The following is a 15,190-nucleotide window of genomic DNA, read 5'->3' on the forward strand; positions in this document are numbered from 1 at the left end:
TTTAATGGCATAACCCGCAAAGCCTCTATTTTTAAAGCCTCTTCTGGAAGGTAAATTTGAAAAACACATCACACATACTCAGACCGAATGAAAATAAAATATCATTAATTGATTCGGCAGTCACTTTGTAGTAAAATCTATCCATGTTTAGTTTGAGTTTTACTTGGTAAATACCACTATTTTTAAAAATCTATTGTGATACGTGTTTCGATGCATTGGGCGTCATTTTTAAATACCGTATACGATGTTTGAAAATGCTAATGAAAATGATTTTAAGAAATAGCGGTATTTACCAAGTTAAACATGAATTTAAAAAAAATGTTTGTAACCAGCAGGTGGGATGTTATTGTTTTTGATGTTATTACTGTTTATTCCCTATCGATCGATATATGGTTATAATTGCATACATTTTGTTTTTTTTTTTAGATACATTTTTTGATTATTGTGTCAAGGTGGAGTAAATAAAGAATTTTGACGTTATTGCCTCATACACTTCCTTCCTGCTGAACAAATATAAAACACATTTTTGTATTGCATATTATTATTAAATTATGTATTAAGTGTATCGACGCATACTTCGAATGTTTATTTCAAGTGCAATTAGCATAATCAATATTTATTATTTTCGGGGTCAAATACTTCAAAATATATAATGCTTTTATTTATTCCGCAAAAAATGTTTTTTAAATAGGAAACCAACTGTCAAAATCGCTTAGCTTTTTGATTTTCTTTTTCATAATACAACCTTGTATTTTTTGGGGCTAAAGTGATTCCGCAAGATCAAATACAATATGTTTTGAAGAATTAATTACTACTTAATAATCATTGATTAATTGATATCATAGGATACTTATGGAAGTAACTTACAAACCAACCAATACGCCGATTCCCCATATGGGTAGGCCGAGAGAACGCCACACCACTTTTTTGCAAACATTCTTCGCCTGTTCAACATTCATACATCTCCTCATATTGTATATACCCGTCGATTATTTCGACTCTTATCACCTGTCCACTTTCTTGTACATGAAGTACTTGATCCTGTCAAGTTTTCATCGATATTCCTCTGCTTATATTTCCAACATCAATTGGTGTTAATATCTATCCATTTTTAATTTATGTTCTATTGTAAATGCCACTATTTCTTAAAATTCATTGTGACACGTGTTTCGATGCATTCCGCATCATTTTCAAGCACTGTTTAAGGTGTTTGTAATCATTCATATTGGCATATCTACGTGGGGATATACCGTGGGTATAATGGCAAAAAATGTTAACTCTAAAATCCCTGTTTGAATAATCCCTGCTATTTAAAGCTTTTAGCCCGAATAAAATACCCGATATTAAACTTAAAGTTCAAATTATTTTTAAAACCACATAAATATGACATTACAAACTACTTAGTGGATTTCGCCAGCTTATAAAACGTTGAAAACTTTATTAAGTCAAAATTTCATATTTTCGTGTTATCGTTTTTTTGTTAGTACACCCATGATATATTCGTAACTAGTAGTGTATGCGCGCTTGTGCAAGTTAGGTTTTATCACACAATAAAGTGACGATTGCAGTAATTGTGTCGTGTCACGAAGCTCGGTTCTCAGTTGGTGGAATCCACCCACACACATGGAAGTGGAAGCAGCCATTAAGTCCCGCCAATTTATCCCATGGCCCTACCGGAAGCTCCGCCGTGATGGGGGTCCTAAATTGAAATGACTTTTTTCATTAACTGCCCCCGTTACCCAATACCGACTCCGATGGAGCGACGTGAACAGCTCCATTCAAACCATTGGTGAACTGGTGAACTGGTGCATCGACCCAGGGCAGGGGTCGGCAACTTCATGGACCAAAAGAGCCAAACGGGTTGGAAATTTTTGGGGAGCCAATTTGTAACAAGCAAAAATTAAATTGATCGTAAATTGAAAAATAATTCGATGTCATATGGGTTTGAAAATATTATTTTTACACCCCTTGGGACCGATCGCACGGGAATCTGGCATCACTGAACCCAATTTTTACACTATGAAAACGAAAATGGTTATGGTCCGCTATGAATAAGCATACTAGTATATACATTTTTATCAAATTAATATAATCATGTGTGTTTATTAACTTTCCGAGTATGAGAATGGTTGTCTATTGTATAAATAGGTATGATTGCTATCAATCGAGCCTTTTATTGGCATATTGAACATGAAAATGGTTTTGAAACTAGTGTGGTCTTTCAAAAGTTGTTTTCTTTGCAATGTTTACATTTAACAAGAGAAAAGTTTTATGAGGAGTCATACTTATGTGCTTAAACGACACCATCCCTCCTCCCCAACCGATCTGAAAATGAATATGCAAAGAATGATTTTAAAAAATCACAAAAGTCATTTTGAATTTGACAAAGAAAGAGCCACACAAATTGCTTAAAGAGCATCTCGCGGGCCACACGTTGCCGACACCTGACATAGGGTAGAGATCAGATCTAAAAGATAATATTGTAATAAAACCGTCCAGAATGCGAGCATTATTTATATTTATGGGATTGAACCCATTTATCAATTCCACAATGTCTCGCGATAATTAACCACGATCGCAGGAAAATAGTACTAATTATTCCGGCTAACGGTTCATACAATAGCTATTGGAATTACTTTTTTATACTTATTAATAATGGCAATAACAGTTGAATCGAAGTACTAATATCCATTGTAATTTTTCTCAAACTGTGAAAAAACACACCTGTATTCATGTTGATTTTGAAGGGAATTGAACTCGAAACGTTGTGAATGCTAGCTACACATGTTTATCACAAGTAACCTAATTATATGGGCCAAGTTTACCTAAGAAGTTACAAAAATAATATAATAGGACATAAATAAATACCAAATAATAACGCTATTTTTATCATTTCAATTAAATATATAAATAAAACACTTATATAGTATGTTTCGAGAATCACAGATGTTGTCATCAACACTTGGTGAGAAAATACAAACTTTAAGCTTGTTTTTTCACGTGTTGATGAGAACATCTATGTATAGTTCTCGAAACTAGTCATTTTTATATAAGTAAGCCCAAAAAAATGTCTGCTACAAGTGTTTGATTTTTATATTCAAATTACATCATGTTATTCCACAAATTATATGTGAAATCAATATATAGTATATTTTAATTCAATTGATAAAATTTCAGTCCAATTGCATATTTTCGGTAATAATATTTAAAGAGATTTTTTTGTTTGTTTGTGAAATTACGAGAACGGTAACTATTTTGAACTCTTAGGAAAATTGAAAAATTACAATACATAATTATTATTCTTATTTGATGGTTTAGATCCCTTAAGATTGTTCTACCTAATAATTATACATAGGCAGGGGCGTGCCTTACATATAAGCAGAAAAGCAGTGCCTATCTTAACTTACCCGCGTGACGTATAAAAACGCAACCAATACCTACCCTGCCTTACTAAGTAGTACCAACTTACCTTACTACCTACATCGACTGGCTACCCTAGTAAGTAGTACCTAGCTTACCTTACTACCTAGCAATGAGCAAATGCTGAGAAGTGCCTGATTGGCCCACACTAGATTATCGATCCTGTTCCCAACACAGATTCAAATAAAAACATATTTGTTTAGCTAGAAGAAACAAAAATCCACTAAATGATCTATAAACCTCGTACATAATAAGCAAGGTAAATAATAATTCAATTCAGCAATTCTCATCTAAAACAAAAACCTTACTGCCTATCTCTACTGCCTACCCTATTACCCTATTCTCTGTGCACGTCGTGTACATAGATACCTACTTTCGTAGAACTAAATTGGAATAAAACACTTGTTTTTATACCACTTGAGTTTTATTAAAGACTACTAGTTTCAGAAGCTAAACTTCCATCATTCAGGTCTGAATAAAAACTGTAGTAGTAAAAACCTAGTAGTCTTTAATAAAACTCAAGTGGTATAAAAACAAGTGTATTATTTAATCATTGTAACATGTCTTACCACAAAGTTAATGCCGAAACAACTAATAAAATAAATTGGAATCTTATTATTGTAGAACATTGAATGTCTGTGATACACAAAAAGTGTAATTAACTACGTAGAGAGTATCAGAAGCCCAAGCGCCATGGCAATAATCTCCTCAGTACGATTTCCTTCGGAGGAGCAGTAATCAGGCGTTTCCGTCGATTGGCGGGCATTTTCATTAGGAATAACTGTTCTCTATACATTGTACAACGTGCACGCTACCAAATAATGGCTACCGACCTGACCTATAATTACACGCCTCACTCTTAGCTGACCATCATTGGATTCATTCTTTTCCAGATAATCCAATCTGAAGTCGTGGTCGACCTTTGTTGTACCGTTTCAAAGTCGTTAACAATGAGAGGCAGCTGGTACACGGTGTAAGCAAAACCCTTTATTTGTTATCAAGTTCAATACTAATACAACAGAAAATCTTACCGATTATATCTGGTAGGACAAAGATTTGATAATCAAAATGTATTTTTTCAAACGTGGTTGTAAGATAAGCTGGTATTACTTAGTAAGGCAGGGTAGGTACAGGTTGCGTTTTTATATGTCACGCGGGTAAGTCAAGATGATAGGCACTGATTTTCTGCCTACATGAAAGGCACGCCCCTGCCTATGTATTATAATTGGGTGGAACAATCTTAAGGGACCTAAAACCATCAAATAAGAATAATAATTATGTATTGTGATTTTTAAATTTTCCTAAGAGTTCAAAATAGTTACCGTTCTCGTAATGTCACAAATTGAATGCCAAAATAGAATACAGTAAATAAAATAAAATACTACAATATTGATTATGAAATAGGTACCATAAGTGCTACTAGAACGACATTCTATTTTTTATTTTATTTGGCAGTCACCCAGTGAAAGGATGTTTCTGCAACCATGTATCATTATTATATAATTTCACAATTAATCATAATGAGGTTCACGTACGCGAATCAGCATCCTTAACAGTTTTGACTCTCAAACCTGTTTAATATCCCTTAATAACAATTACAATTTTATTATATCTGTTAAATCATATATGTGAGTTAAGAAAGGGAAACAGAACTCATAATGATAAAAATCCATACTTATATTAAAACGTTAAACTATAAATCATTCAGATTAAAGAATTAAGCCGGTATTACTTGAAGCGCCCTTGAGGTAGTATTTTACGAAAATGGCGCTATTTAAGTTATCCAAATTTATTATTATCATTATTAAATACAAATGTACGTGAACAATACTTAGAATTAATATGAATTTTCTGACAATGTTTTTCCTAAATATTGTTTGTGACAATGATGGTGTTCAACTTTTCGGAAACTAATTTGAAGTCAATTTACGCAACTTAATGATGCTATTGTTGTTATAATTTTGTATCGCAATTATTTTTTTTGTTAGTGTAGATATATGGTATTTACCTACATTTTAAATATCTCAAGAGAGACTAAGCATATGTCAGCACACTCGGTTACCAGGGGGATCAATAAACATAAGTGATTTTTTCACTCTAATATTTATTCAATATTACCCTGGACTGGTATCTGAAGCGGAGGGCTGATCACCTTTCCTTCGTGTGTTAACGATCACGATAACACTGCGTTTATATGATGCAGTGCCCTATGCACCATTGGGGTGCGGATAAGGGTTAAAGAGAGAGAAGTATGAAAAAAACCACTCAACTTGTGTGCATTCATTTTCAATTGTTTTTTTTTCTTAAAATTTTAGAATTAAGATTAAATATTGGTAATATGCTTTGTGATATAAATACATTTTTTGAACATTTAAGCCCAGAAGGTAAAATTGCTTGATTTAAGCAAGATAAAGCAACCAACTTTGAGTATGCTACCAATTTCCTTGCCTCTAACTTGGATCCCTAAAAACGCAAATTCTTCGCATACCCACTTACTCAACGCATTAATTACTGAACTAGAACATCAGCGAAAACTTTGGGTGCTAATTTATTATGAAAGTTTTCGGCGTAGACAAGTTTAGAAGCTTTATCAAAATAATGAAGGGGAGAAGTCGAGGTAATAAGCGGAGGTACTTCAAGGCTCCGAACTTACAATTAGTATTATGTAACAAACGGCAAGAAATTATGCGGAAGGTTAGTCAATTTTCCTTTAGTTTGTTTTTCTTTAATACGACGTATTTAAGTTCATTACACATTTCATATTGAATATATAGTATTAAACACATTTCTTCTTCTTCTTCACAAAACTTTATCCGAACCTGATGGTGCATAGGGCACTGCATCGTAGTTTTGTCTTGATCATTAAATGCATGAAGGCACGGTGATTAGCTCTGCGCTTTTTGTACCAGTCCAGAGTGATATTGAATAAACATTAGAGTGAAAATCACCCATATTTATTTTGACCCCCCGAACCTGGGACCTCCAGCACGGTTAGCCAAATGCGCTGATCACTGCACTAGTAAGTGGGCAAAGTATTTAGGATAAACACAATACATGCCCAAAAAGGTAAACGAAATTTTTTTATAGTATATATATTTTTTTAATTATTTTTTTTTAATCAAAGATACATTGTATGGCAAAAATAATCAACATAGTTACAATCGACATAGTAATCAACATAGTTACATATTTTATCATAATAATCAACATAGTTACATATTTTTACTATTATTATTATTTTTTTACGTGCTACCTCACTAAGAGAGCAGATTGCTCGTGTTTAGAGAGGGAGTTCGCTTACAGGGTTTGTACATATAAATAAGAAATAATAAATGGTAATCAAACGGGAGTTTGCCTTATATGTTTTTGTAAATCATTTTTGAAAGATTTTAGATTGATTATATTTTTATTCTTGCAGGTAGTTTATTAAAATGTTTTATTCCTATAAAAGAATAGTGGTTTTGAGCTGCACTAGTATTATATTTTGGGGTCTTTAAGTTATTTTGTGATCTTGTATTTCTAAAATTATGTGTCAATAATGTTTCCCTTTCTTTAAATATTCGTAAAATTGATGCTCTTTTAAAAATCGATTCTATTGTAGGTGCACTAAATTATTGGAAAATCAAATTTGATAGATAGATCCTAGGCTTTTTTAAGATAATTTTTACAATACATTTTTGTATTATTAATAGAGGATTTATAGTAGTTTTATAGGATCTTTCTTTAAACCCCGGTTTCCCCAAGTGCATTTTAATAGCATTTATTAATTCGTATTTGAGTTTATTTATACATTTAAGTATGTTTTGACTATCAAGCTATTATAAAGTTGTTACGTTAAAAGGGTACAAAATAGGCCTCGCTAACTTGACGATTTTTTAAAAGACCATCATATTTCGTGGAAAATTGTCGGATCGTGTGATCTTTGTAAACACAAACAATTAATTAAAAATAAGACGAGCAATTTAAGCATTGTAACAAACTAACGAAGGGACCCGGCAATTAAAAAGTTAAACAATTATTATTCTCAATGTTCTCATTGTTTCTCCGCTCGAGTTTGCTTCACGATGAAATGAGGTGATTTAAAATGAAGAGTCAGCTACAAAGATGTTTCTTCCATCTCAATGCTAATTAACATCGTGATGAGGCTATTTTCTTCCAGGGTATTGTAGAGTAAATATTAAACATTAATATACAAAACCAATTTTAAAAGAAAGAAAATGAGATTTTTTTAAGCTTTTTCGTTTTATTTTTTTCTGTTCACGATCCTCGCCATGTTTTATATATCGTAGCATTAATTATTCTTATCTTCAAAGCTTATGCATATAATAATATACAAGCATTATTTATTTATTATTATTAGGTTTATGTAGTGAAGTTATCCCCACTCTGAAAAAGCAATAAAAAAGAAAAAAGATATTCCATTTGCCATCTTTTTTTTCTTTCAAAATAATTTTTGTATAAATGTCAGACCGTCTCAATTTCATTTTAACGACCTGATGGTGAAATGATTATTCCGAAACCGATAGTCACGAATTAGTATTTTTCCAAGTGGTATTACACAAAGGGAACGATGAATGATAAGAAAAGTTTTATATCACCATACCACTAAGTTAACTATGATTTTAATTTTATTATTATTATTATTATATTATATAATATTTATTTTTAATTTTTATTATTTATTATTCCCTTAACCGCACCCCAATGGTGCATAGGGCACTGCATCATTTTATATAAACGCAGTGTTATCTTGATCGTTACACGTGAAGGAAAGGTGGTCAACCCCCCGCTTCAGGTACCAGTCCAGGGTAATATTGAATAAATATTAGAGTGAAAAAATCACTTGTATTTATTTGACCCCCCCTGGGAATCGAACCCGGGACCTCCAGTACGATAGCCGAGCGTGCTGACCATACACTACGAAGGCGGTCAATTTTACCGCATTTAACGGTGGCAGACAAATATACAAATAAATAAATAAAAAGTATCTAAAAATGTACGTTTTGATAGCCTTCGAGTTTCCGCTTGACCAGATATGTATATGAATACTTAAAGAAAAATTTTTAAACGGACCAATTTAGAATTGATATCTAATTGGCATAATTCATAGCCGGTCCATTCAGCGGCCAGAATCATGACGGAAATCAATAACTCGCGGTGACTCGTAACAGTTATTGGCGTGGATCAACCATAATTACACCAGTCAATGGTTAATCTCCCGCCACTATTTTTCCGACAGCCGTCTCGTTCCCTCTCGCCGCCTTGTAAATCGGAGAGAAGAAGAAGAAAAAATGGATCGGATCGAGCGGGTACTTATCAAACCGAGTTTGTTGCCAGCGTTACCACACAATTAAAACCCCGGGGAACCCAATTGGCGGGTAATTTAAACCAGTGTTCCGCAAAGTGTGTGCCGCGACACACTGGTGTACCGTGGTGATTAGTTGGTGTGTCGCGGAAAAAAGTCTACTTTTGTATAGATATTCAATTTCAATTCGAACCCTTATCCGTACCCCAATGGTGCATAGGGCACTGCATTATACATACCCAGTGTTATCTTGATCGTTAACACACGAAGGAAAGGTGATCAGCCCTCCGCTTTAGGTACCAGTCCAGGGTAATATTGAATAAATATGAGAGTGAAAATATCACTTATATTTATTTGACCCCCCCTGGGAATCGAACCCGGGACCTCCAGAACGATAGCCGAGTGTGCTGACCATTACACTACGGAGGCGGACAAAATAAATCAGATAACACACCTAAAAATAGCTGAAATTTATGCAAACGGGGTGCTTTGTTGCACGAAGAGCTTGGGAATTGAAATTTTTGACTCTGACTACTATTAAATAAAAAAAGAGAACGCCTGAAGACGATTAATAGAGGTGAGAGCAGCCTTATCAACAATTGCTGCGAATTTTTATCACCTGTGCTCAGTTAAGTAGGCTCACAATTCGCATTAAGGTGAGACTGACCGGAGCATTTCGTCGCAACGTAATACGTTACGATGCGAGCATTCAGACAGTCAGTACACCGAGCCGAACGCACCATCCATAGTTTCGGATGCTCGGCGATGCTCGCCGCGGGCAATGTTACGTCGTTATGTTACGACGAAGCTCCGGTCAGTCTCCACTTTCGAACATCATATCGTAGTCGTACAGGAGAAAGTGACCAACTACCAAAACGTAAAATGTTCAGGAGGGCCATTTAAGTCACTATTGCTTGGCAAGAAAATAAACACCAATGCAGTTAGTCATTTTTAACTAGTCAATATATTATACTTCCAAGTTTAAAATCCTTTGGGATTTTTAAAGGCCAATATTAAGCTAGTAAGATATCAAATAGTCAATGATCACGTTTCTGTAAAACAATGCACTTGGTCACTTTCTCCTGTATGACGACGATATGTTTTCAGATTGTATTAATTTTAAAAATAAATCAATTTAAAAAAAACTAATTTTTTTCTTTGGTGTAGGTACCTCAAAAATTTCTTTATTTGTCAGGTGTACCTTGAACAGAAAAAGTTTGCGGAACACTGATTTAAACCATGAACGAGAATTTCAAAACATTCCATAAACGGAGGAGTATAATAAGACAAAGCTATAAAACTGAACTGGACATGAATGAGACAAAAGTACGGATAATCGTATCTCATATCGGTAGGTACTTGCATTGCTTTGCTTGCAACTCGCCGCGGCGTAATATCGCCCGGAGTAAATATTATGTAAAGACACACGGGTAATCCGACAACCTGAAATATGTGAATTATACATCATAATATAATGGCCTTACCAACTTGGCAGAAATGCTATAAGCCGTTTGAAGCATTTCCACGACACCCGGGGGATATTTACCTAAAACCCGAAGTTTACCGAGTCCAGAAGATCTTAGTTGCGGTGGATGGCTATGAAATCCGAGTTTCATGAAAATCTATCTATCTCGTTTTCAACATGAAAAGCGAGCGATTTTTCACTATCGCAGACAAGATGTACAAGATTACGAAAAAATTAAAATGATTCCAAAATTCGCAATTTTTTTACATGTTTGGTATTCAGCGACAACATGTCACACCATATATCGTATATCGGTAGTGTAATGGCAAAGGGGTATATCAATCAAATTTTTCATTTTCTAAGTTTGTTCTACAAAATGTCCAAAACAGTGTATTCCATAATCTGACAAAAGGATATAGCTGTAGTTGCAATACTAATTTAGTTTTATGAAGATATGTACATATAAAAATACATAAAACAAATGAGTTATTTGATTTCATAAGTTTGTTTTTGCTCTCCTGTAAAATTTGGTCTGAGACAGATATACCCCTTTGCCTTTACACTACCGATATATGGACTTCTCTTCAAAATTAATATTACCCGTAGAATAAATAATTAAATTCTTACTTTTTTTAACAAAAATGTTATTATATAACCCACTCGCTGATGTTTTTGTTTACACAAAATGTCAAGTAAGTATGAGAATAGTGTTGTGGTAGTGACGTGTAGTATTGTCTGCATGCTGTTGTAGTGATTGTCCTGACGAAGAGACGGGTACGTCTCGAAACCGATAGACAAAAATCTCGATGAGATATGTACTAACATTATTAAAGTTTTTGTAAAAAAAATGTAAAAATAACTAAATATAAAAAACATTAATGAAATTATTAAATTGATTGATCAATCTGCAAAGCAATCTCAACTTAAAATATATAAATTAAAATGTATAAAAGTCAATTCGATGTCTATAAAAGAATAATGTTTAGTACTATCATTACCAGTCTACCTGATGTCCTTGTAGTTTATATATTATTTTATAATTCTTTGTAATATTTTCTTACACCCTGTATGCAAAGTAGTGCAAATCGAAACGGTATTCCTATTATTATTTTAACAGGTAACGCATTAGTTAAATATAAAGGCTTCCAGTACGCCTATCATCATTTTTAAATTACAGCTTTTTATTCATTTTTTATTAATGAAGACGTTAACATTTTGATATTAGCATTGACGATGACCATCTGTTCAGTGCATAAAATTATTCAATTAAAAAGTATTTATTAATTATGATACAAGAAAAGTTAACGAATTGGTAGTTAGAAGAAAGACCGGGTAAGTTAGGTAGACGCTCGACTGCGAAACTGGAGTCTCTGGTTAGAATCTCGCCAGTTGCAAAAGGAATCAAATAAATGTATTATTATTATCAAATTGTTCACAGTGCTAGCCTATATTTTTACATACTTACCTTCCCAATCTCTTATTTCATGGGACACCTTCAGATAACTTAATAGTTAGTGAAATTTTCAGTACAAATATATATTTGTATCGTTTTACTGAGTTTTCCATCATTAATCCAACATCAACAATCATTCTCAGGTTGTGGTCCCGTGGTTAGTGTCGCGGACTCTTGAGTCAAAGTTTCTCGGCTCGAACCCACTCTACCATAATTTGATACCATTTTCTAATAATGAGCTGCTTAGGCTCACAGAAATAGTATGAAAGTGAAGAATTTTTGTAAATTATAAAAACAAATATTTCTCTTTTAAAAAATTGATAAAAAACACCAATAATCTTAACGAATAATCGAAAATCAAGTGGACGGTTATCACAAAATCCACAGTAAATTATAATAAATGGTATTCCCAAACGAAAAATTCGCAAGGGGCACTTTTTCTTCATTGCACATTTTATTAGCGCGGATTATTCATAATGAGTTACATATTTGTATAATACCAGAACGCTTTTATTCATGTACTCGTACGTATTCCTTTATGTTGGTGTGCAAATATTTGTATGTACGTTTCTTATGGACAATTTTTCGTGTGTACCTTTTGTATGAACGCTTTTTCACCTAACCGAAATTTTATTGTATTTACGTACATTTGATAAATCAAGAAAAAAAAATTGTAGATAAAAAAATCTCTTGCCTTGTATGAAAATTATTTTCCATTTTTATTATGACCATGTTTAGTACTACAATATAATATTACAAAAAGGAAAACAGTATGAAAAACATACTTAATTAAATCATGTCATAAAAGTATGTACCTGATTAAAATATTTCTTATTACCGTAATAGTCTTTGGGGATAACGTAGATATAGTATACATGATTATCTAAAACATTTATATAATCCGTGTCCATGAATTATAGAATTTAATGGGATTAACTAAGATTACAACAACAAACATGTTGATAACAAAAGGATATTTTTTATCAAACAATAGTGACGATTTTTTGGACTTAGAACCATAAAGAGGCGTTGAGATCGAAGTACGGTAGTGGAAAGGGTCGCTTGATACATTTAAGGACACTTTGAACGAATGTTTGACCACCTTTTTTTGGAAACCAGGGAATCGAGTCCCTAAAAATGACGTCGAATTAGATAGGTTGACAAGATTCGGAAGTTTGTCGAAGATCAAGAAGATTGAAGATGAAAATAGGAAGGTCAGTATCAAATAGTGGACCAATATGAGAAATTATAACATATTATTAAAATTGACGTTTGTCTTAATCTTTGTTTATCAGAAGTATTCTAGACGTAGATTTTTGTTGTTGATGTAGCTTTGTATTTTGTGTTTTTCATACATTTGATTTTCATCTGAATAATCGGCGATGTGTATATATGTGGCGATATGTATGACGCCTTTGTCCGCCTCCGTAGTGTAATGGTCAGCACGCCCGGCTACCGTTCTGGAGGTCCCGGGTTCGATTCCCAGGGGGTGTCAAATAAATATAAGTGATTTTTTCACTCTAATATTTAATCAATATTACCCTAGACTGGTACCTGAAGCGGAGGGCTGATCACCTTTCCTTCGCGTTAACGATCAAGATAACACTGTGTTTATATAATGCAGTGCCCTATGCACCATTGAGGTGCGGATAAGGGTTTGAATTAAATGTATAACGAGTTGCATGAATGTAGAAGAACCGAATAATGTTTGCAAAGACCGATTATTATCTTTAATCAATTATCAGATCTTTTATCTCTGCCTACCCCTGCAAACAAGCGGTGTGGTGGTTAGTTAGTTTGGTTTTCTTGTTACACGAGTGGACAAGTGACGAGTTTGACATCAGCAGGCATAGGTAAATGTATAAAGAGATGCATGTACACGGAAGAGGCAAAGGATGTATGCAAATACAGGAGTATGGCGTTGTATCCTCTCTGCTCACCTTTGTAAGGAGCGGCGTGATGATTAGTTAGTTGATTTCGTGTATTTTTTTGCTGTTTTGTATATGGAAAGAATCGTATAAGGAAATTAAATATTTTTGCTTTGAAATTCTATTAAAAATATTGTTTTATTATTATATTTTTTATTTCTTAAAGTTAGCTTATATTACATTTAATACAAACTAATATAAACACTTAATAACATCATAACATATTTACATCTTCTCACAATAAACATTATTTTTAAATTCTTTCAGACTCCTTTCATTCTTCAAATATTCAGGCTCTTATACATAAAATTTTGAGATTATTTAAAAAATTGTCTTATTGCATCTATTAATATCGCTCACTCCTTTCAAGAACGTCATAAATCTAAAATCGTAAATTTTCAGTTGTGCATGTTTTCGGAATGCCCAGAAAATGTACTATATCCCAGCAAAAGAGGCATATTTTTAACTTAATATTAACCCGCTACAGGGCAGAAAGAGTTGTTTTTTGCATTTTGAAGAAAAGGTATTTTTAATCATTTTTTTAAATATACTAAATATTTTTCAAATAGAGAAAAAACCTTCAGGTTTTACATAAAAAGATCTGTTGCGTAGTAAAAAGTTGAAAAAGTGGCTTGATATTTATTTCTAATACATTGTATTATATTTTTAAACTTTAAAAACGATTTCCTGAAAAATCAAGTTTTTTGATTTATGACGTTCTTGAAAGGAGTGAGTGATATGTTAATCACAAAAATATTAACAACACCAACGTGTTAAAATAATAATATAATGCTTAAAAATAATTATTCGCAAATTGGTAGAAACCTCAAATTGAAATTCAAAAAGATTTCATTTGAAATTTAATGGTTTGCGAAAAATTTTTAAAAATCAATGCATAAAAATAATTGATTGTATATTGCAGTTAGTTGAAGGGTAGCGTCTTGTGATTGTCTAAGACAAAAGTTGTTCCCGAGTTCATCTCCCGATGGCGCCAACTAATTGCTTGGGAGCGGCGTGCGCCTGCGCACAGACACGCGACTAGAATACTAACTACGTAACTAGGAAGTGGTATTCCGAAGGATTTTGTGCTATTTGATTTATAACCGAATACAAATTACTCGTGAACACCAATATCTGAAGCAACGAGATAATTTATATGGAAATAAAAACATAATCATATGTGCATGTACAATTTATACTTACCTACATAACATGTAGTCATAAATCAAAAAACTTGATTTTTCAGGAGAACGTTTTTAAAGTTTAAAAATATAATACAATGTATTAAAAATATATATCAAGCTACTTATTGAACTTTTTACTGTGCAACAGATCTTTTCAGGTAAAACCTGAAGGTTTTTTCTTCATTTAAAAAATATTTAGTATATTTAAAAAAATAATTAAACAATACCTTTTCTTCAAAATGCAAAAACAACACTTTCTGCCCTGTAGCGGGTAAATATTAAGTTAAAAATATGCATGCCTCTTTTGCTGAGATATAGTACATTTTCTGGGCATTCCAGAAAACATGCACAACTGAAAATTGACGATTTTTGATTTATGACGTTCTTGAAAGGAGTGAGCGATGTGTGTAATGTACACGAACGTACAGTGTGTGA

General features: G+C 33.0%; 1 protein-coding gene across 4 annotated transcripts in view; it reads right to left on the reverse strand.

The window, feature by feature from the left end:
- Nucleotides 1-15,190, reverse strand: part of Prosap (SH3 and multiple ankyrin repeat domains prosap) — a 172,164-nt gene that overhangs the window by 67,968 nt on the left and 89,006 nt on the right. The gene's annotated exons all lie outside the window — the stretch shown is intronic.

This window comes from Brachycentrus maculatus, unplaced genomic scaffold (assembly GCF_059751285.1).
Source record: "Brachycentrus maculatus isolate JH-2025_06_01 unplaced genomic scaffold, ASM5975128v1 h1tg000370l, whole genome shotgun sequence".
NCBI lineage: Eukaryota > Metazoa > Arthropoda > Insecta > Trichoptera > Brachycentridae > Brachycentrus > Brachycentrus maculatus.